At 45.8% G+C, this 26,116-nt stretch overlaps 1 long non-coding RNA gene and 1 pseudogene across 2 annotated transcripts; both read right to left on the bottom strand.

Annotated features, from left to right (window-relative positions):
• Positions 1–903: 903 nt before the first annotated feature.
• On the bottom strand, positions 904–26,101 carry LOC145526756 (uncharacterized). 2 transcript variants are annotated; one of them, XR_014069152.1, is made up of 4 exons: positions 25,829–26,101; positions 23,540–23,821; positions 3,639–3,774; positions 904–1,235 (listed from the first exon to the last, which is right to left on the bottom strand). It is a non-coding gene; the product is annotated as an uncharacterized LOC145526756 (long non-coding RNA). The 2 variants fall into 2 exon arrangements; XR_014069151.1 differs by lacking the exons at positions 904–1,235; positions 3,639–3,774 and adding exons at positions 22,151–22,396; positions 22,825–22,961 and having other exon boundaries at positions 23,575–23,821; positions 25,829–26,083.
• On the bottom strand, positions 9,244–9,753 carry LOC145525418 (ubiquitin-conjugating enzyme E2 G1 pseudogene; annotated as a pseudogene).
• Positions 26,102–26,116: the final 15 nt, after the last annotated feature.

The raw sequence follows: 26,116 nt of genomic DNA on the forward strand, positions 1-26,116 counted from the left end.
TACAAGCTTATATTAGTTTCTGCTATACAACAATGTGAATAAGCTATATGTATACCTATATTCCCTCCCTTTTGAGACTCTCTCCCACTGCCCATCTCACCCTTCTAGGTCATCACAGAGCACCTAACTGGGCTTCCTATGTTATAAAACAGCTTCCCACTAGCTATCTATTTTATACATGGGGCTTTCCTAGTGGCTCAGACTGTAAAGAGTTTGCCTGTAATGCAGGAGACCCAGATTCAATCCATGGGTCAGGAAGATCTCCTGTAGAAGGAAATGGCAACCCACTCCAGTATTCTTGCCTGGAGAGTCCCATAAAGGGAGGAGCCTGGGGGCTATAGTCCATGGGGTCGCAAAGAGTCAGACATGACTGAGCGACTAACATTTAGTGTATATGTCAATGCTACTCTCTCAATTCATCCCGCTCTCTACTTCCCCCTCTGTGTCCACAAGTCCATTCTCTGTGTCTCTATTGCTTCTTGCAAATAGGTTCATCAGTACCGTTTTTCCAGTTTCCATATATATGCATTAATATACAGTATTGTTTTTCTCTTTCTGAAAGACTTACTTCACTCTCTGTGATATATGATGTGTATATATATATATATATATATATATATATATATATATATTGCGCTGTGTGCATAGTCATTCAGTTGTGTCTGACTCTTTGTGACCCCATGGACTGTAGCCTGCCAGGTTCCTCTGTCCATGGGATTCTCCAGGCAAGAATACTGCAGTGGGTTGCCATTCCTTTCTCCAGGGGATCTTCCCAACCCAGGGATCAAACCCAGGTCTCTTGCATTGCAGGCAGATTCTTCACCATCTGAGCCAGCAAGGGAAGCCCAAATATATATATATACAATGGGATATTACTCAACCAAGAAAAGGAATAAAAATAGGTCATTTGTAGCAGTTGTAGCAATGTGGATGAACATAGTCTGTCAAATAAGGCTGATTTTCACTGAGCCCTCTGGAGGCAGTGTAGTGTCCCAAGGGAGTGGCAGGCTGTTGCAGATCCTTTGTGGTGGGGGAGGGGAGATCTCCTTTGCTTCTCAATTGCTTCTAGCCAAGCCGTGTCTACACCAGGGTCAGCAAACTACAGCCTGTGTCTGAACGATCTGTGAGCTATGAATGACTTGACCATTTGAACATTGCCATCACTTGGTTATAGGTAATGATGACTAAGCTCCAGATGTCATCCTCTGAAATGTCTGCCCTTTTCATTAGTAGACCTATAGTAAAAAGAAAAAAGAAGAAAAAAAACTATACTCAATTATTTACTTTAAATTTAATGTATTATAATTTTGTGAGCATTTCTCTCCTCTCTTGTTATAAAAGTACCTACATAAAGTCCTTGCTTGGCCTCTTGTCCTGCAGTCTCCACCAGCCCTACATTCCATTCAAATTAGTCTCAAGCCATCCCCAGATCCACCCTGCACTTAGAGCCAGAAGGACCTCCCAATGCAGGTCTGACACCATCAGTCCTCTGATGAAACCTGCCCAGTGGATTCTCTGTGTCCTCAGGATGTCTCTAGCCCCCTGGCCTGTTTACTGCCATTTGCAGTGTGGGCTCTGCCTTTCTTGCCAACTGCTTACCCTCCTCCAGCCTTGCTGAGATTCTTCCAGTTCCCTAGGGCATCATGCTTCCCCTACTGCCAGCATTTTGCACAAACTGTTCCCCCTTCCTGAAAGCCCTTTTACCCAAATGCAATTCTTCTTGGTATTTCAGGAGTCCTTTTGATACCACCTCTTGCAGAAAGCCTTCCTTGATCCCACCCCTTCCAGGCTGTCATGTGTCTCCTCTGGGCTTCCACAGTTCCCAACTTCTGTCAACTGAGCATTCACCAAGCTTTTTAAATATGTGTGACCTCCATCAGCCTGGGAGCCCCTCAGAGCCAGGAGCAATTTGATTCTGAACTGACGACCCTTGATTCTCACTGGCCATGTTCCTGCTGGCTCCTGCCACTTGATGAGGATGTGGGCTAAATGTCAGGGACTGCAAGCCACCGTCCCCATTTCATTCCCTTCATGACTGCAGGTCCTCATCTGTGCACTGCAGGCAGGTGGACCCCTGGTCCTGGATGGACTAAGGCCTGGATCAAAGGTAGGAGTGGAACTGTGGGGACATGGATGGGGTGGATGGGGCAGGAGGCAGCAACTGAGCTTCCAGATGCTTTTATCTTTGCTTCACAAGCAACACCAGACTCTGGGACTGCATGATCTGAGCAATTCCAGCCAAAGGTCACCCTTCAGTGGTCAGCTGAAACCAGCCTTCCCTGGACCCTGCCCAGCTCCCTACCTCCCCCTCCCCTGAGAGCCAGGAATAAAACGGACCTGGCTGGCCACGCTGTAGGCATGAGTTCAGGAATATGCATGTGCAAGCAAATGTAAAAATCCATAGGTATGTGTCTGCAGGAATATCAATGTGTGTACATGTGTTCGTAGATAAGTGTATATGGTGTACACACACCTGTCTGTTCCTGGCTCATGTGTCTGAATGTGCCTGGCTGGGTATGTGATGTCTTGCATCAGCAAAGCAGGAAAGTCAAGCCCCTCAGTCCTTCCAGACTGTTACATCCTGCTCCCTGGGGCTTCCCTGATGCTGTACCCTTCAATCTCACTCCAAAGCTCCGTCTCACCTGCAGCTTCAGGTTCCCAGATGATCAGTGCCCTCACCCTGCTCCTGTCCATCCAGGGATATTGGGGAAGACTGGGATCCTGAGGATGAATCCTGAGGGCGGTGAGGGAACACTATTGATGCTCCACCAGATTCCCTTCACCGTGACTCTGAACCCCATTCTGGGCTTGTGTCATCCTTTTTGTCTAACACCTTTCCCTGCACCTCTCCTGGGCTTCCTGGCTCCACGAGGACACAGTCCCAGGAGTAGATTGGGGGAACACTACTCACAGTGTAAGTTTACATCACATCCTCCTGCTGCACCCAGGGGCCCCTCGGCCCTGACTGACTGGGGAAGCCCAGCTCCTTGCTCTAAGCAGTAACACACTCGGGGCATCGTGTTTGCTGCCCTGTGGGATGGGTTGAGGCTGCTCCTGGTGTGGGTCACACTCTGCTTAGCTGCTTCCCCTTCCTCATTCTGCTGCCCCAACTTCTTCTCCAGTTTCTCCCATGGGCATTTCCTCAACAAACCAGGATCACTCGGCTCCTATCCTGTGTCAGGGTTTGCTTCTGGGGAATTTGAACTAATACAGGGAGCTAGGCTTAGAAACCACTGACCCCAACTACCTCCACACCACCTGGCTGAACAAAGAGCATGAAGGGCCCACAAGGGGTCGTGTGTCTCCAGAGGCTCCCCTTGGTTTGCTATGTCCTACCTTCCTCCCTGTAGCCCCCCAAATCTCTCCATCTTTGCGGTAGGCCCAAGGCCCTCTCAGAAGCACCCCACAGTCCTGGGTAGGAAGATTTCTCAGCCTGCTGAGTCCCTGTTCCTGAGGGTGTCCCCTTAAGCCATCAGCTCCCATTGGAGGATGAAGCAGTCACAGTCAGAAAGCAGAAAAAGAGACATCCTTCTAAGTGGGGTCAGCGAGGCAAGAGTTGCTCCACCAACATCCTTCCCATGCTGACCTCAAGGTGGTGCAACAGGGAGCACATGGGGGTCCAGGGGACAATACTAGACCTTCCCTTCCTCAGAGGTGGCTTCGTAGGGTAGAAAGGATTCCATTCTGGAATACAGGATTCTTCATCCCAAGGGCATCTGTGCCATCCTCTGGTTGAATAACTTCAGGGAGTCAGCTGATGCTCAATATCACTGTCTGCAAAATCAGCAATGGAACACAGGGAATATGCCATTCAGAGCACAGGATTCAAGCTGCAGACCCACCTATATGTGTGACACTCTCAATGAAAGAACTGGCTGTTCACCTATCAGCAGCTTCATTTCCCCTGTGTCACTGGAGATGCCCGAGGACCAACCTCAGGCTTGTGAGAAGGACAGGGGGTAACCACAGAGCCCTAGGCAGTCCTACACATAGTCTGCTTTGGAGGCTAGTGGCTATTTTTGCTCATGTTATGGACCATAACAGGGCTGTGTAACTGGCTGGACCATGTGTTCTTGCTGACTAGACACACTACCTTGCTTTGTAAAACCAGATGACTTTTCACAAAGGACACACTGTCTGGTGGAGAGAGAGTTAAAAGGATTCCCCCTCCTTTCTGTCCCACCTGCCTCACCTCTATTGCCTCCCTGGCTTCAGAAAGAAGAAACATATTCCCTAGGAGCTCCAGGCCAGGGCTGGGGCCCAGTGGAGCCTCAAGATGGGTGGGCTAATTGGGTGGGGCTGGTGTGTGTGTGAGTATCTGGCAGGGTCTGCAGTAGGGCACAGCCATATTGCATTTCCTTTCCATTTGTGAAATGAATAGAAACAATGCAGGTTTAGCCTGTTCTGTTTCTTCAAGCGAAAGAATGTATTTATTTTGTCAGGTTTCTTTTCAGTATTTTAAATTATGGTAAGATATAAGCAACATAAAATTTTTGTCATGTAAACCATTTTAAAGTGTACAATTCAGTGGCATTAAGTACATTCACGCTGTTTCAACCATCACCACCATCCAACTACAGAACACTTTTCATCTTGCAAAATGGAAGCTCTATAGCCATCAAATAAAAATTCCTCATTACCCTACCCCCATGTCTCTCTTTTTTTAATCTGTGCAAGAATTGGGCTTGGTGGTGTCATCTCTTTAATAAATACATATCAGTGGTTTCCTATGTGCCTGGCACTGCGCTAGGGCTGACACGAGAGCAAGTCTAGGGTCTTTGCTGACTCCGATGGTGTAGGATGCAACAAGTCTGAACAAAATCAAAGAGAATTTTTTTTTCGTCTCTTCATTCAGTAAAACTCTCCTGACCCTGTGACCAAAGAGGGCAGGAGGCAGTGATGGAGGACACGTTCTCCTCGCCCCAGAGGTGCTCACATCTGGTCCAGGAAAAGAGGGCTCCAACCACTAGCCATGCAGGCTTCCCCTCCCCAGGCCTCAGCTTTCCCACCCACACTTTCTCCCTAAGGAAACCCAGGGGAGCCAGCACCCCACTGCCTCAGCTGAGGAAGAGCACGGCACTGGGAACCTGCATCCTGGGATCCAGCCCAGATCTACCAAGTCACACTGGGTGGCCCTAACCCGTAACCCTAACCTGTCCCCTGCCCTCCGGATCTCACGCTGCTGTCAGGTTGGGACCATCAATCCCCAACACACACACACCCCCACGTGGCCCTTGTCATAACTAAACGAGATCATGAATATGAGTGAACTTTGCCGATAAAAGTGCTCTGGGAACACGAGAGCTCCGATTACAGTCTTCTGTGATTTGTAATTTAGAGGAAGGGGCATGACTATCCCTGTGGGCTGACAGCTCTACAGCTGCCTCTTGATCCCCTCCCACCCGGCTTCCTGACACAGATGTGAACAGCCCCAGGCTGTTGGTTCAACCTCCCCTCTGCAGAGGACATGATAGTCCAGAGTTGGCCACAGACTGAGCAAAGGTCACACAGCAAACAGGCCTGCCCTTCCCTTCTTGGGTAAGTATTTTATTACCTGGCCTAGTAGATTATCTTACTAAAATAAATGCGTAAATATTTCATATTGTCCAGAATAGATCCATACTGTTCAAATAGTATTGGAAGGAAACTTAGAGACTATCAAGAGTAACAGAAATGCTACTCTTGGTACAGTATCTCCACGGCTACTGCTATTACTATTCTACTCTGGAGGTGATGATAATAGCTAATATCCTGTTCCAGGCATCATGATGCAAGTTTTATATGAGTTCATTAGTCTTCACATCATTCCTGTGAAGTGGGTTTATTATTATCCACATTGGACAGACAAGGTAACTGAGGTATATAGACATTGAATAACTTGCCGAGGGTCGCGCTGTCAAATGGGGCAATCTGATCTGGAGCCCCCATCCCCACCCTTCTATGAGCCGCCCTGCACATCAGGGAGACTGAAGGAGTTGGTTCAAGGTCATAGAAGAGGAGTACCTGACTCAGGCCCTGACATTTAGCCCTGCAGTCAGGAGTAAGCCACCATGGAACATCACTCACTTCTGCTCTAGACGTGACGCTTGAGGTCATCTGCTGGGACTTCATGGGCAAACCCTCCCAGAGAGGACAAAGGAATAAGATCACCTCATCAGTGCCTAGAAGAAAGGTGCCAATCTACTAGTGGAAGAAAGGAAATCAGATAGTAGTCAGTGAAGTCTTAAAGGTCTAGTGGGCTCAGCACGTCAAGTGGAAGGAATTGAGAACCTCAGCTACGGGGGAGTCAGACTGACCTCAAGCTCTTTGCCATAGGCCCCCACAATTACTCCCTCCCAGGAAGATTATGTGCGGCACCACAGAGACCGGCCCTCCACCATTTTGCACAGTCAAAAAGCCCCAATCTTGGACTTGCCTGGTGCTCTAGTGGTTAAGAATTTGCCTGCCCATGCAGAGGACACAGGTTTGATACCTGTTCCAGGAAGATCCCACATGCCTGAGGGCAACGAAGCCCGTGCGCCACAGCTAGTGAGCCCAACCACTCTAGAGACCCTGCTCCATAAGAGAAACCATCTCAATGAGAAGCTTGTGGACCGTAACTAGAGAGTAGCCCCACCTCATTGCAACTAAAGAAAGCCTGTGAGCAGCAATGAAGACCCAGTGCACTCAAAAATAAACTAATTTTTTTAAAAGAGCCCAATCTCTTGTTCTCACCCTTTCTACAAAGCAAAATCTTAAGGTTTTGGTGAGAGACAGAAAAAACTTTGCTCCAAGGACCTAGGCAAAATTACCTTGCCTCTGAGGGAGGAGTAAAAGCAAAATCATCTACGTCTTGGGAGAGAAGTAGGAAGCTTTCTCACTGCCCCTAGGACACAGTCCAAGACCCACTGTTGTCACAGAAAGGATAGAAAACCCTTCTCTCCCCTCGGTGTGGGGGGGCTCAGGAAACTGTCTCCTGCCCAAGCAGTACCCACCAAGCAGAGGTTGGTACTACTGGGGGAGGGGCAGGAAACTCTTTCCCACTCCAGACCAATCAAAGATGTGTGTGAGTGCTCACTGTTGTGTCCGACTCTTTGAGACCCCATGGACTGTAGCCCACCAGACTCCTCTGTCCTGGGACTTTTCAGGCAAGAATACTGGAGGGGGTTGCCATGCCCTCCTCCAGGGCATCTTCCCAACCCAGGGATCGAAGCTGCACTTTGGCATCTCCTGCATTGGCAGGTGAACTCTTTACTACTGAGTCACCTAGGAAGCCCCAACCACAGATAGAAGGTAGAAAATAGTTGCCACAGGAAAGAGGTTGAGGAAACTGAGAAACCCCTATGTCCATGACCAAGATGTATAGGGCCCGGCCAAGACTCAGCTAAACCCACAAACTGAGGATCCACTGTGCCTGCCATGACCCTATCACAGTATGATAAGCCAGCAACAGTCTACCACCAAGGGGAGAGACGAGTATGGAGAGAGATGTCCCCTGTGACATAGAATTACAAGGACTATGGAAAACCGAGAGAGTTGGGCAAAAGCCCTGGGAAAGACTTCATCAAAATTTTAAAATTTGTGCTTGAAAGAACACTATCAGGAAATTGAAAAAACAACCCACAGAATAGGAGAAAATATTTACAGAGCATATATATGATAACAGGCTCATGTCTATACATTAATATAATATATATAAATAATCTTACAACTCAGTAACAAAAAGACAATACAATTAAAAGTGGGCCAAGGATCAAAAGAGACATTTCTCCAAATAAGATAGAAAAATAGCCAGTAAGCATATTAAAATATGCCCACAACATTATTAGTCATCAGGGAAATACAAATCAAAACCACAGTGACATAATACTTCACACCCACTAGAACAGGCACCCACTAAAATAAAAAAGTCAGAATGTAACAAGTGTTGACAAGGATGTAAAGAAACGATCTTTCAAAGACTGCTGGCAGGAATGTAAAATGGTGCAGGCACTTTGAAAAACAGTCTGGCAGTACTTCAAAAAGTTAAACATAGAGTTACCATTTCACTTAGCAATTCCACTCCTAGATATAGACCAAGAGAAATGAAAACAAATGTTTATGTACAAAATTATATGTGAATGCTGATAATAGCATTATTTTTATTGGAAAAAAATATATTTTGGAAGAACTCACTAATAAGGTGACAGAATTCCAAAATCAAATTACGTGAAAATATACATCGCAATTTCTTTGTACAATAGGTGAGAAAACTCTGCAGTATTAGAAGAATAGAGGCAAAGAAATATAAAGGCTAAAGAGAAAGGATGAGGATAAACAGCATTTTTAGTAGCAAACCCAGAAGTTAAGTAGAAAGCCTGTAGCTATGCATGCTTTATTCATCCACCCTTCACATTAGGTAACTGAGAGCAAAAAATAAAACCAAATCAGTTTTGTGTTGTTGGGAATAAATTTTAATCGTTTTAAATCTGAATTGAATTCAGAACTAACTCTTTTTAGTTCCTAGGGATAATGACTGAATTCAAGAGCTCTTAACGACAAAAACAAATGTTATTGCTGTATCCAATCTGAGAGATGGGTGTAGGTACAACACAAAGGGACAAAGCATCTAGTGATGACCACTCCTCTGAAGTCATCATTAAAAATCAAGTAGTTGCTTATTGAGTACTTCGGTATTTGAACTAAATGATTTGAAAACTTCCTGGCAGACAGGAGAGATAAAAGTAAAGGGAAGTGTGTGAAAACAAAGAAGATATAAAAGTTTGGTAAGTGGAAAGTGTTTAATGAAGCATCAGTGGTTTAAAGGAAATTAAATGGAAACTGTTAATCCTAATTGCTTTTTATCTGACATGCTTTTAAACCTGAAAAGAAACAATAATAGGGAAAGAAAACCTGCTAAAATTTTTTAGAATTTACATGATTCTTATTCTACTGCAAGAAAGTGTTATTTGGTACAAGGTGTACATGAACAGTATATATATTATCTGGATCACATTGTGCTACGTACAGGTCTTTACAATTCTTCCTGAAGGGTTAAACAGTTCATTAGATTTCAAAATGTGTAATCATCTGTAAGCTGGCATTTGTTAGGCTCTTGCCAGCATTGATACTGGCATGTTTTATTCCAGTCCAGTTCCAGCCAGTGCTTGCCAGCTTGTTACAACAGAAGTCCAGCAATAGATGGTTAGAGTGCAGGAAAGAGTGCCATGTTTCTCGATTGGAGACCCTGAAATAAGTGAAGTTACAGCTGTTGAAGAAATGTCACTAAAAAGCAGGCTCTTGGCTTTTTCTTACACAGCGGGCAATCTTCCTCTTGACTTCTCCGTTTCTGTCTTCCCTCCATTCTTTTGCAGCATCAACATTAGCAGGTGAGTCTCCACTGGGGTCTGCCAGCACAGAAATTACACTAATCATGATGATTTGCACTGTGTGAACAGGCAACCAGCATTCCTCTGGCTTTTCATAATCATATTTATCTTCCCCAGGTTCGTGAAGAATAGAAAAGCATACATCACCTTGTTTATCAATATTTGGATGCTGGATTTTGGTAATGAATTTCATTTTGGGAGGCCAAAGGGGATAATCTTTTGGGAAAGTGAGATGAGCTTTAAAAACACCACCTTCATAAAGTGTGTCTGGAAGAGCAATAATAAGAACTTCCCATTGGTAGAGATTATTGTCATCTATTAAACCTTCTGAAAAGCCTTCCACTGGATTTTTGTTGAGTTCTGCCAGGTGTCTTCACAATAGCAGTGCCAACTGCAGCTCAGTCATCCTTCCCTAGCAAGGGCCCAGGCTGGCACCGGGGCTTCCAAAGGACTGCACACAGGCTCCAGAGCTGCTGGAGCTGGGCGTGCTGAGGAACCCAGGTTCCCATGACCAGAGCACCGAAGCTGAGGGAGGCTGGGCTGTGGCAGTGGTGGTGGCGCCTCACTGCCAGTACAAGTCCACTCACCTTGATAATAGCATTATTCATGATAGCCAAGAGGTGGAAATAACCCAATTGATGAATGGATAAACGATATATAGTACCCATACAATGAAATGTTATTTGATCATAAAATCATACTGATACATGGTCTAACAAGGATTGTCTTAGTCCATTCAGGCTGATGTTAAAAAGGAAAAAAAATCACAGACTGAGTAGCTTCCACACAACAGAAACTTATTTCTCATGGCTCTGGAGGCTGAAAATCCAAGATCAAGGTCCCAGCATGGTCAGGTTCTGGTGAGGGCCGTCTTCCAGGTTCCAGACTGCTGACTTCTTGCTGCGTCCTCACAGCAAGGATGAACTAGTTCTCCGGGGTCTCTTTTATAAAGACACTAATGCCAATCATCAGTGTCAAGCTACCCTCTTGACCTAAGCATTTCCCAAAGGGTGCACCTTCTAACACTATCATCTTGGGCAACAGACTTTCAGCATAGGAATTTTGAGAGTATACAAACATTCAACTTATAGCAAGGATGATCCCTATAAACAAGTTAACTGAAAGAAGCCAAACACAAAATGTCATGTAATGTAAGATTCCATTCATATGAAATGTGCAGAATAGGCAAATATATACGTGTGAAAAGTAGAGAAGTGGATGCTTAGGGATTGAGGGGGTAGGGGGGTTTGGGAGGCACAGAGTTCCTTTAAAAAGTTTTAATTGTGGTAAAAAAAACAATAACAAAATTTACTATTGTTAACACTTTTAAGTTGCACAGCTCAGTGACATTAAATGCATTCACAATGTTGCACAACCAATACCAGTTCCTAGTTCCAGAAGTTCATTATCCCCCAAACAGAAATGGAATCTCTATACCTATTCCCTGGCAACTACAGGGCTTTTGTTTTCGAGGTGATGACATGTTCTAAAATGGACTGTGGTGATGGTTGTGAAACTCTGTGAATAAACTCAAAGCGGTTGAATTGTACACTTTAAATGGTGAATTTTATGGTATATGAATTATATATCAATAAAGCTATAGAAGTAAAGAAAGAAAAAGAAAGAAATGAAGAAAGGAGAGAAAGGAAGAGAGGAGATCGAGAAGATCCCTCTGACACTGCAGACTCCACTTGAGGCACAAACTAACATAAGTCAACTAACTGTCTAAGAGAAAAGGAGTCATGCCGATTTTCAGGCATAAATTCTACTTACCACATTTTCTCCTCTTTTTCTACACACAATGATTGGCATTCCACCAACAAATAGGAGAAGTTCATGAAAACCCTAGATCAACCACTAAAAATATTTCAAAGAGGTATAATCAATAACCAAGTAATAGAATAAAATGGAATAATAATAAAATACTAAATTAATTCCAAATAAGGCATAAAAAGAGGAAAAAAGGATACAATATCAGATGGCAAAAAAAATTGCAAGTAGCAAGACAGTAGTTTCAGATTCAGTCATATCTATGATTATATTCGCTGTGAAAGATCCAAGTTCAGTTCAGTCACTCAGTCACGTCCGACTCTTTGCAACCCCATGGACTGCAGCACGCCAGGCCTCCTTATCCATCACCAACTCCTGGAGTTTACTCAAATTCATTGAGTCAGTGATGTCATCCAACCATCTCATCCTCTGTTGTCCCCCAATTAAAAAAAAAGATCCAAATCCCCAATTAAAAGACAGATTGTCAAACTAAAATTTTTAAAAACTAAGACCTATATACTGTCCATGAGAACCTCACTTTAAATATAAAAATGCATATATATTGAAACAGGATGGAAAAAATTATACCATGCAAACACTAATCAAAAAGAAGTTAGGGTAGCCATATTAATATCAGACAAAATAGATTTAAGAACAACAAATATTACCAAGAATAGGGAGAGATATTATATAATGATAATGGAAAATTTATCAAAAATTTATCAAAAATACATAATAATCTTAAATACATCAAAATACATGAAGCAAAATCTGATATAATTGAAAGGAAAAATAGATAAATCCACAATTATAGTTGGAGATTTCAAATTTCTTCTCTCCATTCAGTAATTGATAAGACAAGTAGCCAGAAAATTGTAAGAAACAAGAAGACCCAAATAACAATATCAAAAGACCTACTCTAACTAACATTTCTAAAACACTGTACGCAACATCAACAGAATAACCACTCTTTTCAAGTACATATTAAAGATTATATATATATATATGTATAGATATATATATTTGCCAAGACAGACATATTACCACATTCTGCCCATAAAATAAACCTCAACAAATTTAAAAGAATTACAATCACAAAATATATTTTCTAAACAAAATGGAATCAAACTAGAAATTCCTAACAAAAAGATATCTGAAAAAAAAAAAAAAAACCCAAATATTTGGAAACAACACACTTCTAAAAAAACTGAGTCAAAGAAATTGCAAAAGAAATTTTTAAATATTTTGAACTCAGTGAAATTAAAAACACAACACATCAAACTTTGTGGGATGCGGGTAGAACAGTTTGTAGATGAAAATTTATGTCATTAAAATGTTTGTATTAGAAAATACAAACTTCCCCGGTGGCACTAGTGGTACAGAATCCACTTTCCAAGGCAGATGTAAGAGACAGGGAGGGATTTGATCCCTGGGTCAGGAAGATCCCCTGGAGAAGGAAATGGTACCCCACTCCAATATTCTTGCCTGGAGATTCCATGGACAGAGGGGCCTGGCGGGATGCAGTTCATAGAGTCGCAAAGAGTCAGACACAACTGGGCATTTGAGCCTTAGAAAATAAGAAAGCCTATCTATAATAGAAACCAACACAACATTGCAAAGCAACTACACTCCAATAAAAATTAATTTTTAAAAAAGTGGAAGAAAAATGAGACAACAAAGGAATATGTATTCTGTGATCCAGATTTTAAAAAATAAGATGTGTGTGAGTAGGTACATACACAAAGGAAAAAAAACAGTTATACATACATAAAGGAAAAAAAATCACTTTCACATGGAAGTAAAATAGTGTGTGATCTTTTTTCCCTTGTGCCTATCCATAGTTTTCTAAACTTTGTCTTTTCTTCTACTTTCTATCATAACTTTTGAAATTTAAAAAAATTAAAAAATAAACTTGTTGATGCTTGAAGGAAAAAAATAAGATGGTCCTACCCAATGCTCTAAGCTTAAGAAAAAGAAGAACAGATTACAACTGATGCAAATCAGTGAATGGAAATAACAAACATAACAGAAATAAATAAAATAATAAACAGAGAAAATCATTGAAACTAAAAATTGCTATTAGAAAAACAATAAAATTAATAAACCTCTAGTCAGATTGGTCAAGAGACTTGGGCAGACAAGAGGGAAAGTTTGGGCCACAGAGTGTTCAAACTGCTATAAAAAACAAGCCTCCAGACCTAAGGAGGTTGGCCTGAGAGAGGCCACGCTGGGCTAGTTGCTCGGCTTCAAGTTCCTCTAAGTTTATTTCAGGTCTGAGTCTCTTTCCCAATAAGAGGTAGACAAGATGTAACAACTTTGACTGAATTCTGGGGATTGACCAATGGCAGTGTTGGAAAATTTTCAGATTTAGGTTTTCCTTCCTGCCCAAGGTACTGCCATAGCACCATCCCAATACAGAACTGAAAGGGTGGTTAAAAAAAAAACCAAAAAACCTGTGTTCAGGTTTTCTCTCTCTCTCTCTCTCTCTCTCTCTCTCCCCCTCCCTCCCTTCCATCCAGATCCAGGTGAATCAGAACAAGCAAGGGCCTTGGAAGCAGACCAACCTGGATTCCAGTCCCAGCTCTTCCTCTAACTAGATATCATTGCTCCAAGCCGTCCCAGCTCTTCCTCTAACTAGATATCATTGCTCCAAGCCTCAGTTTCTTCATACATATTTTTAAGGTTGTTGTGAACTCATACCTCCAGGGTTACGAAGGTAAATAACAGGATGTATGTACAGTGTTGGGAACAGTTCCGTCGCTCAGTCGTGTCCAACTCTTTGCGACCCCATGAATTGCAGCACACCAGGCCTCTCTGTCCATCACCAACTCCCGGAGTCTACCCAAACCCATGTCCACAGAGTCAGTGATGCCATCCAACCATCTCATCCTCTATCGTCCCCTTCTCCTCCTGCCCCCAATACTACCCAGCATTAGGGTCTTTTCCAATGAGTCAACTCTTCGCATGAGGTGGCCAAAGTATTGGAGTTTCAACTTCAATATCAGTCCTTCCAATGAACACCCAGGATTGATCTCTTTCAGGATGGATTGATTGGATCTCCTTGCAGTCCAAGGGACTCTCAAGAGTCTTCTCCAACACCACAGTTCGCATCAATTGTGCAGCGCTCAGCTTTCTTCACCGTCCAACTCTCACATCCATACATGACCACTGGAAAAACCACAGCCTTGACTAGACGGACTTTTGTTGGCAAAGTAATGTCTCTGCTTTTAAATATGCCATCTAGGTTGGCCATAACCTTCCTTCCAAGGAGTAAGGGTCTTTTAATTTCATGGCTGCAATCACCATCAGCAGTGATTTTGGAGCCCCCAAAAATGAAGTCTGACACTGTTTCCACTGTTTCCCCATCTATTTCCCATGAAGTAATGGGACCAGATGCCACGATCTTAGTTTTCTGAACGTTGAGCTTTAAGCCAAATTTTTCAATCTCCTCTTTCACCTTCATCAAGAGGCTCTTTAGTTCTTCTTCCCTTTCTGCCATAAGGGTGGTGTCATCCGCATATCTGAGGTTATTGATATTTCTCCCGGCAATCTTGATTCCAGCTTGTGCTTCATCCAGCCCAGCGTTTCTCATGATGTACTCTGCATATAAGTCAAATAAGCAGGGTGACATTATACAGCCTTGACGTACTCCTTTTCCTATTTGGAACCAGTCTGTTGTTCCATGTCCAGTAATAACTGTTGCTTCCTGACCTGCATACAGGTTTCTCAAGAGACAGGTCAGATGGTCTGGTATTCCCATCTCTTTCAGAATTTTCCACAGTTTATTGTGATCCACACGGTCAAAGGCTTTGGCATAGTCAATAAAGCAGAAATAGATGTTTTTCTGGAACTCTCTTGCTTTAACAAGGTCAGTTAAATTTACATCAGTCTCTGGTCTCTTCCCGAAAAGAATGTGTTTCCTCTTCTCAATTTGACCTAGAACTACAAAAGCTGCAGAATGGCAGGAGCTGGGTCTCCTCACAGTTGTATCCCCAGTACTTACATAAGTTTTGGCAAAGAACATGTGTGTGGTAAATGTACTGAATAAATGATAAATGAATGAATGATGACAACGATTATACTGGGTAACATGAGATGTAATACTGAACCCCACAATATATTTTTCAAGTGCACATGATCCCTACAGGCAGGGAGTGTACAGTGAAATGAATAAGATCCAGTCCTTGCCCTTGGGGAAATCAATATATTCTTTGTGATGTCTTCCCTGTACCAGGTATCATGCTAGGTACTGGAACTTTTGGATCAGTATTATCTCTGCCTGAGACAAGAGGATGAATCTAGACAAATAAACCCCTCTATAAACTGTTTTTCCAAATTGTATGCTTCTCCAAACTATGTATTTCTCAAGTTATGAACTTCTAGAAGGCAAGGACCTGGCCCTATATACCTCCAAAATCCCAACCCAGGTCCAAATGCTAGAGTTTAAGTGAAAGTTTTTAAAAGTGGGTTTGTGAGACTTTTCTGATGGTCCAGTTAAGGATTCATCTTGCAATGCAGGAGACAAGGGTTTGATCCCTGGTCAGGGAACTAAGATCCCAGATGCCGCAGAGCAACTAAATCCACGTGCTACAACTAGAGAAATCCCAAGCATATCACAACTACTGAGCCTGCGCATCACAACTAGAGAGTATGTGCGCCCTAACGAAAGATCTCGCATGCTGCAACTAAGACCAGATGTAGCCAAATAAACATAAACAAATTCTTTGAAAAATAAATAAATAAGAAGTGGTTTGTAAAGAAGGCATAGATAGGGAAGATGGGCAGCGTGTGGAAAAAGAGAGGCTGGGGGAAAGACACTTCGGCTCCAGAGCAGAGTGTGAGCAAAGACCCAGAGGTGGAAAAGTACATTCAAGGCCACAGCAAGTGACCTGATGTAACCAGAGAGCTGGATCCATATCAGAAAGGTGCAGGGATGGGGGTGGGAGGAGAGAGGAGGGAAGCTGGAGAGTGTGTCAGGGGCAGGAACATGTGAGGCCTTGCATACCAAATTAAGGAGCTTGGGCCACATCCTAAGAGCTATGGGAGACAAAGGAGAGACTGGTTGGACAGTGTTTCCGAAAGATCATTTCAGGGGTTGATGTGGAGCTCAAGGCTGGAGGTGCGGGACCAGTGAAGAGTTCAATGTGGCCTAGGGCAGCAGGGAATGGAGAGAAAGGTGTTTGTTGAGAATAGCGGCATCTGTGTGTAGGATTGTAAACATGCCCATGAATGGGTGCATCATTCCACACAGGGTCAGCCTAATCAGAAATCCCAACCCTACTCAGTTTCATGACCCACCAAACCCAAAAACCTGAGGAAGGATATGAACACCAAAGAAATAAGCTGAGATGCATTCAGCCAGTGCCCGACTATATTTCTTCCTCTTCAACATCATCCTGTCAGATTCAACCCTCTACTGCTGGCTTTCAGGGTCTTCTAATCTTGCTTTTGTTGTTTACTCACCAAGTCATGTCCAACTCTTTTGCAACCCTATGGATTGTAGCCCGCCAGGCTCCTCTGTCCATGGGTTTTCTCAGGCAAGAATACTGGAGTGGGGTGCCCTTTCCTTCTCTAGGGAATCTTCCTGACCTACAGATCGAACCCACATCTCCTGCATTGGCACGTGGATTCTTTACTACTGAGCCACCAGAGAAGCTGCACACACCCTTCTTTGTCTCCTGCATGCCATGTCAAAATCTTTGCACAGGTTGCTGATTTTAAAATCCCACAAGGCCAGCATGAGAGTGGAGCCTGGAGCTGCCAGGAACTCTTGCCCAAGGCCTAGCTCTCATCTGGAACAGCTATTCCTGCCTAGTCAGGCCCATGCTGACATGCAAGTCATCCTGTGCTCATGAACTAGGCTGACACTCAAGGACCCAGGCCTAGGCCAGCTTGGGACTCTAGTGAAGTCATCAGAGAGGAAACTGGTGCAATTAATATCACTCCTTCTTCATGATTCAACCTCAGCTCCTGATAACTAATGCTTCCTTCTCTCAAGGGTCACCCTTTAAAGTATGCAGTTTATACCACTGACCTCAGAACCAGTCGGGAATTGCACCTATTAAAGAACATGGGCTCTGAAGCCAGAACACCTGGACTTAAATCCTGGCTCTGCCACTAGCTTTGTGATTCTGGGCAAGTTTTTAAACCCTTTTGGTCTCCATTTCTTCAACTGTAAAATGGGACAAATTATAGTACTGTCTATTTCATAGGGTTGTTGTGAGGCTTCAATAAATCCACACATGTAATGTATCTATAATCAGAACTGGCAGGCAATAAAAACTCACTGAAGTTTAGCACATTACTATCTGTTATTTTCAGGAAATCAACCTTGAATATTCATTGCAAGGACTGATGCTGAAGCTGAAGCTCCAATTCTTTGGCCACCTGATGTGAAGAGCTGATTCACTGGGAAAGATCCTGAGGCTGGGAAAGATTGAAGACAAAAGGAGAAGGGAGCAGCAGAGGATGAGATGGTTGGATGGCATCACCGACTAAACAGACATAATCTGAGCAAATTCCAGGAGACAGTGAAGGACAAGGAAGCCTGGTGTGCTGCAGACATGGGGTCGCAAAGAGTCAGACACGACTTAGTAACTGAACAACAACAACAACTATGTGCTGTAGTTCATGAAATCTGCTGCTTCTTCTTTTAGAAAAATAAGGACTGCTCCACCCTACCTCCAGTCTCCTAATGCTTTTTCAGCTGAACATCACCTTCCATCACCTCCCAGAGAAGACAGATTCCTCCTGCAGTTTCTCCGCGATGCACTGTCATCTCCTCAGTACAAAGCAGTTCAACAGGAATTCTCAGAGAGCGGGCTTCAAAGCAGCAGCGTTAGCATCTACTCAGGAACTTGTTAGCAATGCAAACTCTACTGAATCACAGCTCTGGGGGTGGGACCCAGCAAGCTGTGTTTGACCAAATCCTCCAGGTGATCCTGATACACAGGCAAGTTTGAGAATTCCTGCAGCAGAGTGTAGCACAGTGGTGTATTTAGGTAGATCCAGCCCATTGCAACTGTACCCTCCTCCAGAAAGTGTTCCTGATTCACCCAAACCCCCTTTCATTGATCCTCCAACTTCCTCCCTGGATTGCAGCTGTTTGTGCCAGAGTGACTTCCTGGATTATAAGTTCCCTGAGAGCAGGGTTGAGTTTCAACCATCTCTATGCCTGCACTGGGCTTTGCTTAGAAAGATAAGTCACACACTAGCTAAGTCAAGCACACCACATTTCCAGGTTCCTCTGACTAAGGCTGCTGTTACTGGGCCTCTGCTGTCTGGGACTCTTGGTCACATTGTGGTTTTCCTCTGGAGGTGTTTTCATCTCCATGCTGGGATGCCTGTCTCTTTGTCATTCCTCGAGTCCTGCTCCAGTTCCACTGGTTTCTCAGGGCATTTTACACTTTACCCCTCCAGTATGTTTGCTTAAAGCCTTTTGGACAGATTGGTCCATCTCCAGACAAATCTGTCCTCCCAATCCATGTTTTCAATCATAACACTTCTATTTGATAACATTTGTCAAGTACTAGATGCTTGGCCCTGTGCTGGGCACTGTGTTCATTCTTTTAGTCCTTACAACAACCCCAGGAAGGAGATACTTTACTTATTCCCATCTGCATGGACCACAGGGAAACTGAAGCCTGAACACAATATGTAACAATCACACGTCATCTGTGTCACCTTGTGGGCTTTGGAACAAGGCTGCATTTGAAGAAAGGATTTCATTGCTATGGAAAGCTGGAAAAACTACTGCTGAGAAGCAATTGCCTTTTTAAAAAATATAATTGACATATAACCTACTTGTTTCAGGTACACAACATGATTCAATAATAAATGTGTATATTGTGAAATAATCACCACAATGAGTCTAGTTAGCATCCATCACCATGCAGAGTAATTGTCTTTTAATGTGTCTATTTCTTTCCCCAGAACGCAGGCTCCCAGAGAGCAAGGACTGCACCCCCCAGATCAGCACAGGGCTAGGAGGGTCTCCAGAAAGGTGGACCAGACAAAGGGATGGATGGAAAACCATTCATGAGGAACTCTCAGTGTGGGGGAAGATTTACCTCCTGCCCCTTCCCTGCAGGGGAAAAATGGTCCTGGGAGAGTTAAGTAAGAAACTTACAGACTGAATGACGCAAGGGGCACTTTCTGTACATGTTGCAACAAGCGTGCTAAAATGGGCCTGGGGCTATTCTGAAGGCTGGTTCCCAAGGGCCTCAGGCTATTCCTCTCTAGTTGGCAAGACTTGTCCCACAAGACAGGGCCAAAGGTCACTACTGAGTCCCCTCCCCCAGGCCTGCCATTAGAGTGGAGGTCAGTGCTCCCAGGTTCTGGTCTGAAACCTAATGTTATCTTCAAGCATATCTTTGTGCTTCGGCCCCACCTCCATGTCACCAAGCCCTAGAAATTCTAAGCGCTCACCATCTCCCCAGCCTTCCCTTCTAATATCTCACCCACCACTACTTTAGCTCTGCCTGCATCCCTATCACCTCTCCTTCCTTCCCCTCCTTCTCTCCTTTCCTCCCTTCTTCCTTCTTTCTTCCTTCCAACCTTAGTCAAGTCTCTCCTGTGGGCCAGGCCCAGTGCTGGGCACTGAGACACAGAGAGCCCACTGATTCCATCTTTTCCCTCAAGTAGCATCTCCTGGGCAGGACAAGTGTGTAGACGCTAAGAGTTACAGAAGCTCTGAGAGAAAGAAGCTAGGGGTCTGATGGGGACACGGATGTGGAGAGGGTCCTCCTAGGGCCATTAACCTCTAGACCAACCCTCCACCTCTCTCCACCCTAAACTCTGCCCAGATTCTCTGCATAGACTGTATTGTTGGGTTCATTCACCCTCTGCCCATTGGGAAGTCCTGGCAGCAGTCCAGTCCCTCCCTGGGAGGGAGGAAGGGACAGAGAGTGACCGTGCTAGATCACTATGGGTTGTCTATGCCACAGCTTCCATCAGGCAGCCCTCTTCACACACCTCCCACCCCACCTGGCCTCCTCCCTTTGCCCTTTAGGCCACATGCTCCCACAACATCACTGGCCTCGGGGTGCCTCACCACACCTAGATTTTTCCCTATATCTTGGCTACATCTTGAAAACAGTCTTTGTATTAAAATTCCCTCAAATTGCCCAATTACAGATATGCTGTTTCCCATGAACACCCTGACCGATATGGGGCAGAGGTAGTCAGGAAGGGTACCATGGAGGTAACATAGAAGTTGTTCTTACCTGAACAATGATCCTTCTAAAGCCCAAACTGACCATATGTCATCCCTGCTAAAACACTTTATGGCTCCCCATTTCTCTGAGGACAAACTGCAGATTCCTTAGCCTGGTACCAGAGACTGTACACCATCTGGCCCCTAAAGACCAAGCAGCATGTGGTGAAAATCACACAGACGGGGCATGATAGGGGTTTAGAAGGGGAGGGAGAGAGTCCCAGGAGGGAAGGAGCTCCATGCCCCAGAGCAGTCTTGCCTGGAAAATTCCTGGATAGGGAAGGAGGAGGGTGGCATGTGGCACAGACCACAGGGCCATGCCAGGCCCCCTCCCCTTGCCATCACCTCTGTCCTTCAACCTTCCAAGTGAGCCCAGCACTGGAAATGAGTTTGACCCAGATAAGCACTAGCCTTGGGCTACAAGAACTGGCTCAAATCCCAGCCCCAGCTCTGACATCTGGCACACTCTTGGAGCCTCTGAGCCTGACTTTTCCCAACTGCAAAATGGGATCAACCTCACGGGGCTATGAGAGCTTTAAGGAGGAAAAGTTTGGGAATTTCCTTTCATCAAACAGTTCCAGGGTTAGGGGTAGTTCCTCGCCACCTCCCCCATCCCACATGAGCCTTGTGAAGCCAAGAAAGCACATGGGCTTGCGGCTCAGGAAGTCTTGGATGTGAATCCCAGCTTTGCAATTTACTCACTGTCTCATCTTGGACAAGTCCTGTTAACTCCCTGCATCTCATTCACAAAGCGGGGTGATAATCACCCCTGGCAGGGATGGTCCTCACATGGACTGGGTAAGCTCCCACAGGCCAGGGCCTGCCTGGAGCAGAGCGCTTGTGTTTGTTTCTGCCTTTTGCCCTGTGCCTCTCTTAGGACAGGTGTCCTTTCTGCCTTGCAGACCAGCCACTCACCTCCTCTGTGCAATGGAGAGGCTGAGGCTGCCATCACTGCTACGGGTCTCAGAGGTGCCCATATCCATCCCCTCACAAACCACAAAACTGCACCCATAATTCCTAATGGCAGCACAGCCTTGGTGACTGAAGAGGGTGGTGGGACATACTACTTCTGGGGAAGCCCACCCTGGTCAGATGGTTCGATAGCATCACTGACTCAATGGACATGAATTTGCACAAATTCTGGGGGAGACAGTGGAGGACAGAGAAGCCTGGCATGCTGCAGTGCAAACAGTCGGACATGACTTCAGTTCAGTTCAGTCGCTCAGTCGTGTCCGACTCTTTGCGACCCCATGAATTGCAGCACGCCAGGCCTCCCTGTCCATCACCAATTCCCGGAGTCTACCCAAACCCATGACCATCGAGTCGGTGATGCCATCCAACCATCTCATCCTCTGTCGTCCCCTTCTCCTCCCGCCCCCAACCCTACCCAGCATTAGGGTCTTTTCCAATGAGTCAACCCTTCGCATGAGGTGGCCAAAGTATTGGAGTTTCAGCTTCAACATCAGACCTTCCAATGAACACCCAGGATTGATCTCTTTTAGGATGGACTGATTGGATCTCCTTGCAGTCCAGGGGACTCTCAAGAGTCTTCTCCAACACCACAGTTCAAAAGCATCAATTCTTCGGTGCTCAGCTTTCTCCACCGTCCAACTCTCACATCCATACATGACCACTGGAAAAACCATAGCCTTGACTAGACGGACTTTTGTTGGCAAAGTAATGTCTCTGCTTTTAAATATGCTATCTAGGTTGGCCATAACCTTCCTTCCAAGGAGTAAGGGTCTTTTAATTTCATGGCTGCAATCACCATCAGCAGTGATTCTGAAGCCCAAAAAAATAAAGTCTGACACTGTTTCCACTGTTTCCCCATCTATTTCCCATGAAGTGATGTGACCAGATGCCATGATCTTAGTTTTCTGAACGTTGAGCTTTAAGCCAACTTTTTCACTCTCCTCTTTCACCTTCATCAAGAGGCTCTTTAGTTCTTCTTCCCTTTCTGCCATAAGGGTGGTGTCATCCGCATATCTGAGGTTATTGATATTTCTCCCGGCAATCTTGATTCCAGCTTGTGTTTCTTCCAGCCCAGCGTTTCTCATGATGTATTCTGCATATAAGTTAAATAAGCAGGGTGACAATATACAGCCTTGACGGACTCCTTTTCCTATTTGGAACCAGTCTGTTGTTCCATGTCCAGTTCTAACTGTTGTTTCCTGACCTGCATACAGGTTTCTCAAGAGACAGGTCAAATGGTCTGGTATTCCCATGACTTAGTGACTGAAAAACGACAACTCTAGTCAAACTGGGATTTGTGGCTCGATTTGACCTCTCCATCTGGGATTTGGCCAAAGCACCATGGGAAAAGCACTGGGATAGGAAATGATGAAGAAAAGGTGACCCAGGTCCTGGAGCCACCCTTCCCATACATCAGCAGGAGAAGCAGGGCAGGCCATGAGGACAGGACTGGAGGGATGCTAGGATGTGTGGGAAGGGGCCAGCGGAAGTCAGTGCCTGATATGAGCCCCCCATACTCACCTGGCATAGCAAAGATAGTTCCAGGACACAGAAAGCTGCCAAGAAACATCCTCTCTGGCTACTCTAATGCTGGGTCTGGTTTTCTATCCAAGTCAAAGTGGACCAAGCTGCTTACGCAGGTGCCTTGGGCATGGCAGCTGGGGGCCATTGGAAAGGAGTTGTCACTCTGTGAGATGACCCAGAAGGAAGCGACTGCCCCTCTCAGCCCTCAGACTTGCCTTAGCATCCTTTGGTGAACATTCCCATGTGTGCAAAGGGCCCAAACTGGACCTGGTTTTATTGCCTCATCCCAAGCCCCTACACCACCCACCTACCTGATCTTCCTAACTTTCCAGTCAAATCCAGGTGCTCTGCTCATAGCCCTCCTTTGGTCTGGTCCCAAGGATGAAGTCCAGGTGGGATTATAAGACCCCTCAAATCTGGTCCAGTCAATCTCTCCAGCCTTATCTCCTACTCCTCCCTGCCTGCATCCCCTTTCCAGCATCCTTCCTCCAGCCAATCAGGGTGCTCATGGTTCCCACCTCCAGGCCTCTGTCCAGGCTGTAGCCTCTGCCGGAAGGCCTTCTCCTTCCTCTCTGCTAGGCAGAATTGTCCTCCTCAACCCAGGTCCAGCACCAAATGTCGTCATCTCTCAACCTTCTCAATTACCATTACCTCCTTTGACACAACCCCCACCCCACTCATAGCACTTTGTCCATGACTCTGTTGTACTCACTCACTGGTCAGTCCACTGCTGACTGAGCCACAAACCTGAGCCAGGCCTGCACTGGGCACAGAGTGATGATACTCCTGACGATCCTGGGAAAGCTCCTGGCTCAAGGAGATGGTGACAGCGCAGGAGAAAGGACTGAACTCGGCACAGCCTCCCACATGTCCCTGCACCACAGCCTGGCCGCCTTGCTGCAACCATTGGTTTGGGGACGTATCTCTGGGCTAGGGCTCCTCAAAGGCAAGGACTGTGTCTGATTACCTTCTGTGTCCCAGTGACAGCCAGGCCCTGGAAAGTGCATAGGAAAAAATGTGCTGAAGTAGATGAACTTGGGATCTAAAGGAGCTTTCATCTTGATCCAAAGTCTTGCCATTTCAGTAGCTTACTTTCATAACATAGTGGTGACACCATTTTACATGCTGTGATTTCATTTGATCCTCAAATACTTAAGGGCAGTTAGTGAGCTAAGAACTGCCACCTCCATTTCAGGATGCAGAAACTAAAACCAGGGCTGGCAAGGTGACTTGCCCAAGGAATTGCTGCAAGTTGGTGGGACAAGAAAGGCCAGCATGCAGGCTTCCTTCCTCCCAGCCCACCCTTTGCCCCTTAGACCATACTGTGAGGGAGCTGGGTGGGCCATGTGTTCCAACCCAATGTGCCCTCCACAGGAGACTTTTCTGGAGCAGGCACAAGCCACACATTGACTTGGAGTACCTCCAGGCCAGTAGGAGTCTTACCTCCAAGGGTAACAAAACACCGCTGGGGAGAGGATTGAAGGATTCATAGCACCTTCAGCATCCACCTTGCTGCACTGCTCTTTCCCCAGAAGTCTATCACACCTGATCCAACCTCCCAGCCTTTGCTGACCCCTATGTCTCCCACAAACCTGAAAGCTGCTAGCTTTCCCTCAGCTTCCTAAAAGGCACCAAGCTCTTCTCAGCATCAGAGCCTCACCACCTGCTTGCTCTCTCTACCCAAAATGCTTTTCCTTCTATTTTTAGCCAACTCAAGCCTTAGGGTTCCATGACTTTTTTCTCAAGGTTTATTCCTGTAACCTTGAATAGGTTGAACAAATGGCAGGGTTTCTAGGTCCCATCAGCGCCATTTGTCGCATGCTGTGCTGGCACTGTGACTTCTGACAAGAGATGGTAAAGATCTCAGCAGCAGAGATCCCCTCTCGTCTTATGCTGTGAGCCCATACCTAGCTTCCTCAAGCTGACCCCAAGGAATCCGTCTTTTCACTGACAGGCTTGTTACCCTCATATCTGCCTTTACCATCCACGTCCAGTAAGTCATTCCACCACATTCCAGTCGATCTCCCCTCCTCCTGCACTTCTCTCCAGAACAGGCCTTCCCTCCATCCTTCCACCACCATCCAAGCTCAGGGTTGGTTCTCTCTCACCTGGGTCCCTCCTGCAGCTTCCTCACTCCCCTCCTGGCCTCCAGTCTCTCCCCACACTATGGCTGGAGGACTCTTAAAAACATGTAACCACTCTCATTTCCCCACTCAAAGCTATCCCCACCCTGATGTCTCAAGGGTGGCAGTCAAGAACCTTCCTAAGATCTAGCCCCAGCATCATTTCCCATAGCTGTCTGAGCTCCAGCCACTCCAGGTACCCTAACCCTGCCCCAAACATGCTGCCTTTTCTAAGAGTTTAGGGCTTACCCTCACACCCTCCATCTACAAAACTACTCATTAAAGGGCAACAAAAATAATTTTGGAAAACTTTCTATGTGCCTGGTACTATACTAGGCTATTTTTTAACTTTTAAAATTTTACCTCATTTCTCAAAGCACCTCACAAAATAAGTTATTCTTCCTATTGTACAGATATGGAAACTGAGGTTCAAGAAAGGGAGGGCCAGAACTGGCTTCGGGTCTATCTGATTCCATCTCTGTTGTGCAATAATCTCTCTGGGAAGTGCACCCAGCCTCCAGTCCCTAGCCCCCAGCCCCCAGTCCCTAGCCCCCAGCCCAAGGAAAGGACCTCTCTCCTCTGGATCTATAGCCAGAGATTTCTCTCTTGGCCTACCATTGCTGCCAGCTTCTGTGTGTGATCGCCTCTCACCAAGGAGAGCACCTCCCAGGGCAGGGCCAGGATTGACTGGTTTGGGTCCCCAGCACGCAGCAGTATACAGTATAGACGCTCTGTGAGGTTTAGACGGAAAGGTAGAGGCAACTTGAGGGGTTTAGGAGCCTGGCCCTGCCTAACTAATTCCGACACAACCACCAATCCGAGGCGGGACCTCGGCATTTGTAGCCAAAGCCAAGCCCTGCGGAAAGGAAAACACAAACCTCCGCCTGCCCCCGCCAGGCCCGCACGTGCCGGGCCTCCCGGCCCACGTTCCTGCTGCCGGGCTGCACCAACCGCCGCGGGGGAGCCGCTAGGGGCGGGCACAGGGAGCAGCAGGAATAACCAGGCAGCCCCTCGCCAGGAGGACCCCGCGCCGCGGGCGGCGCAGCCGTGAGGAGCAAGGGGCCCCTCTACAGCTCTCCCGTACCCGGCCGAGCCCGGCGCTCCGCCACCCCCACGGAGCTGCTGCTGCAGTGGTTGGAACGGCCGACCCCGCCCCTGCCGCGTCG

The sequence above is a fragment of the Giraffa tippelskirchi genome, chromosome 11 (assembly GCF_054371585.1).
Source record: "Giraffa tippelskirchi isolate mGirTip1 chromosome 11, T2T-mGirTip1v1.2.pri, whole genome shotgun sequence".
NCBI classification, from domain to species: domain Eukaryota; kingdom Metazoa; phylum Chordata; class Mammalia; order Artiodactyla; family Giraffidae; genus Giraffa; species Giraffa tippelskirchi.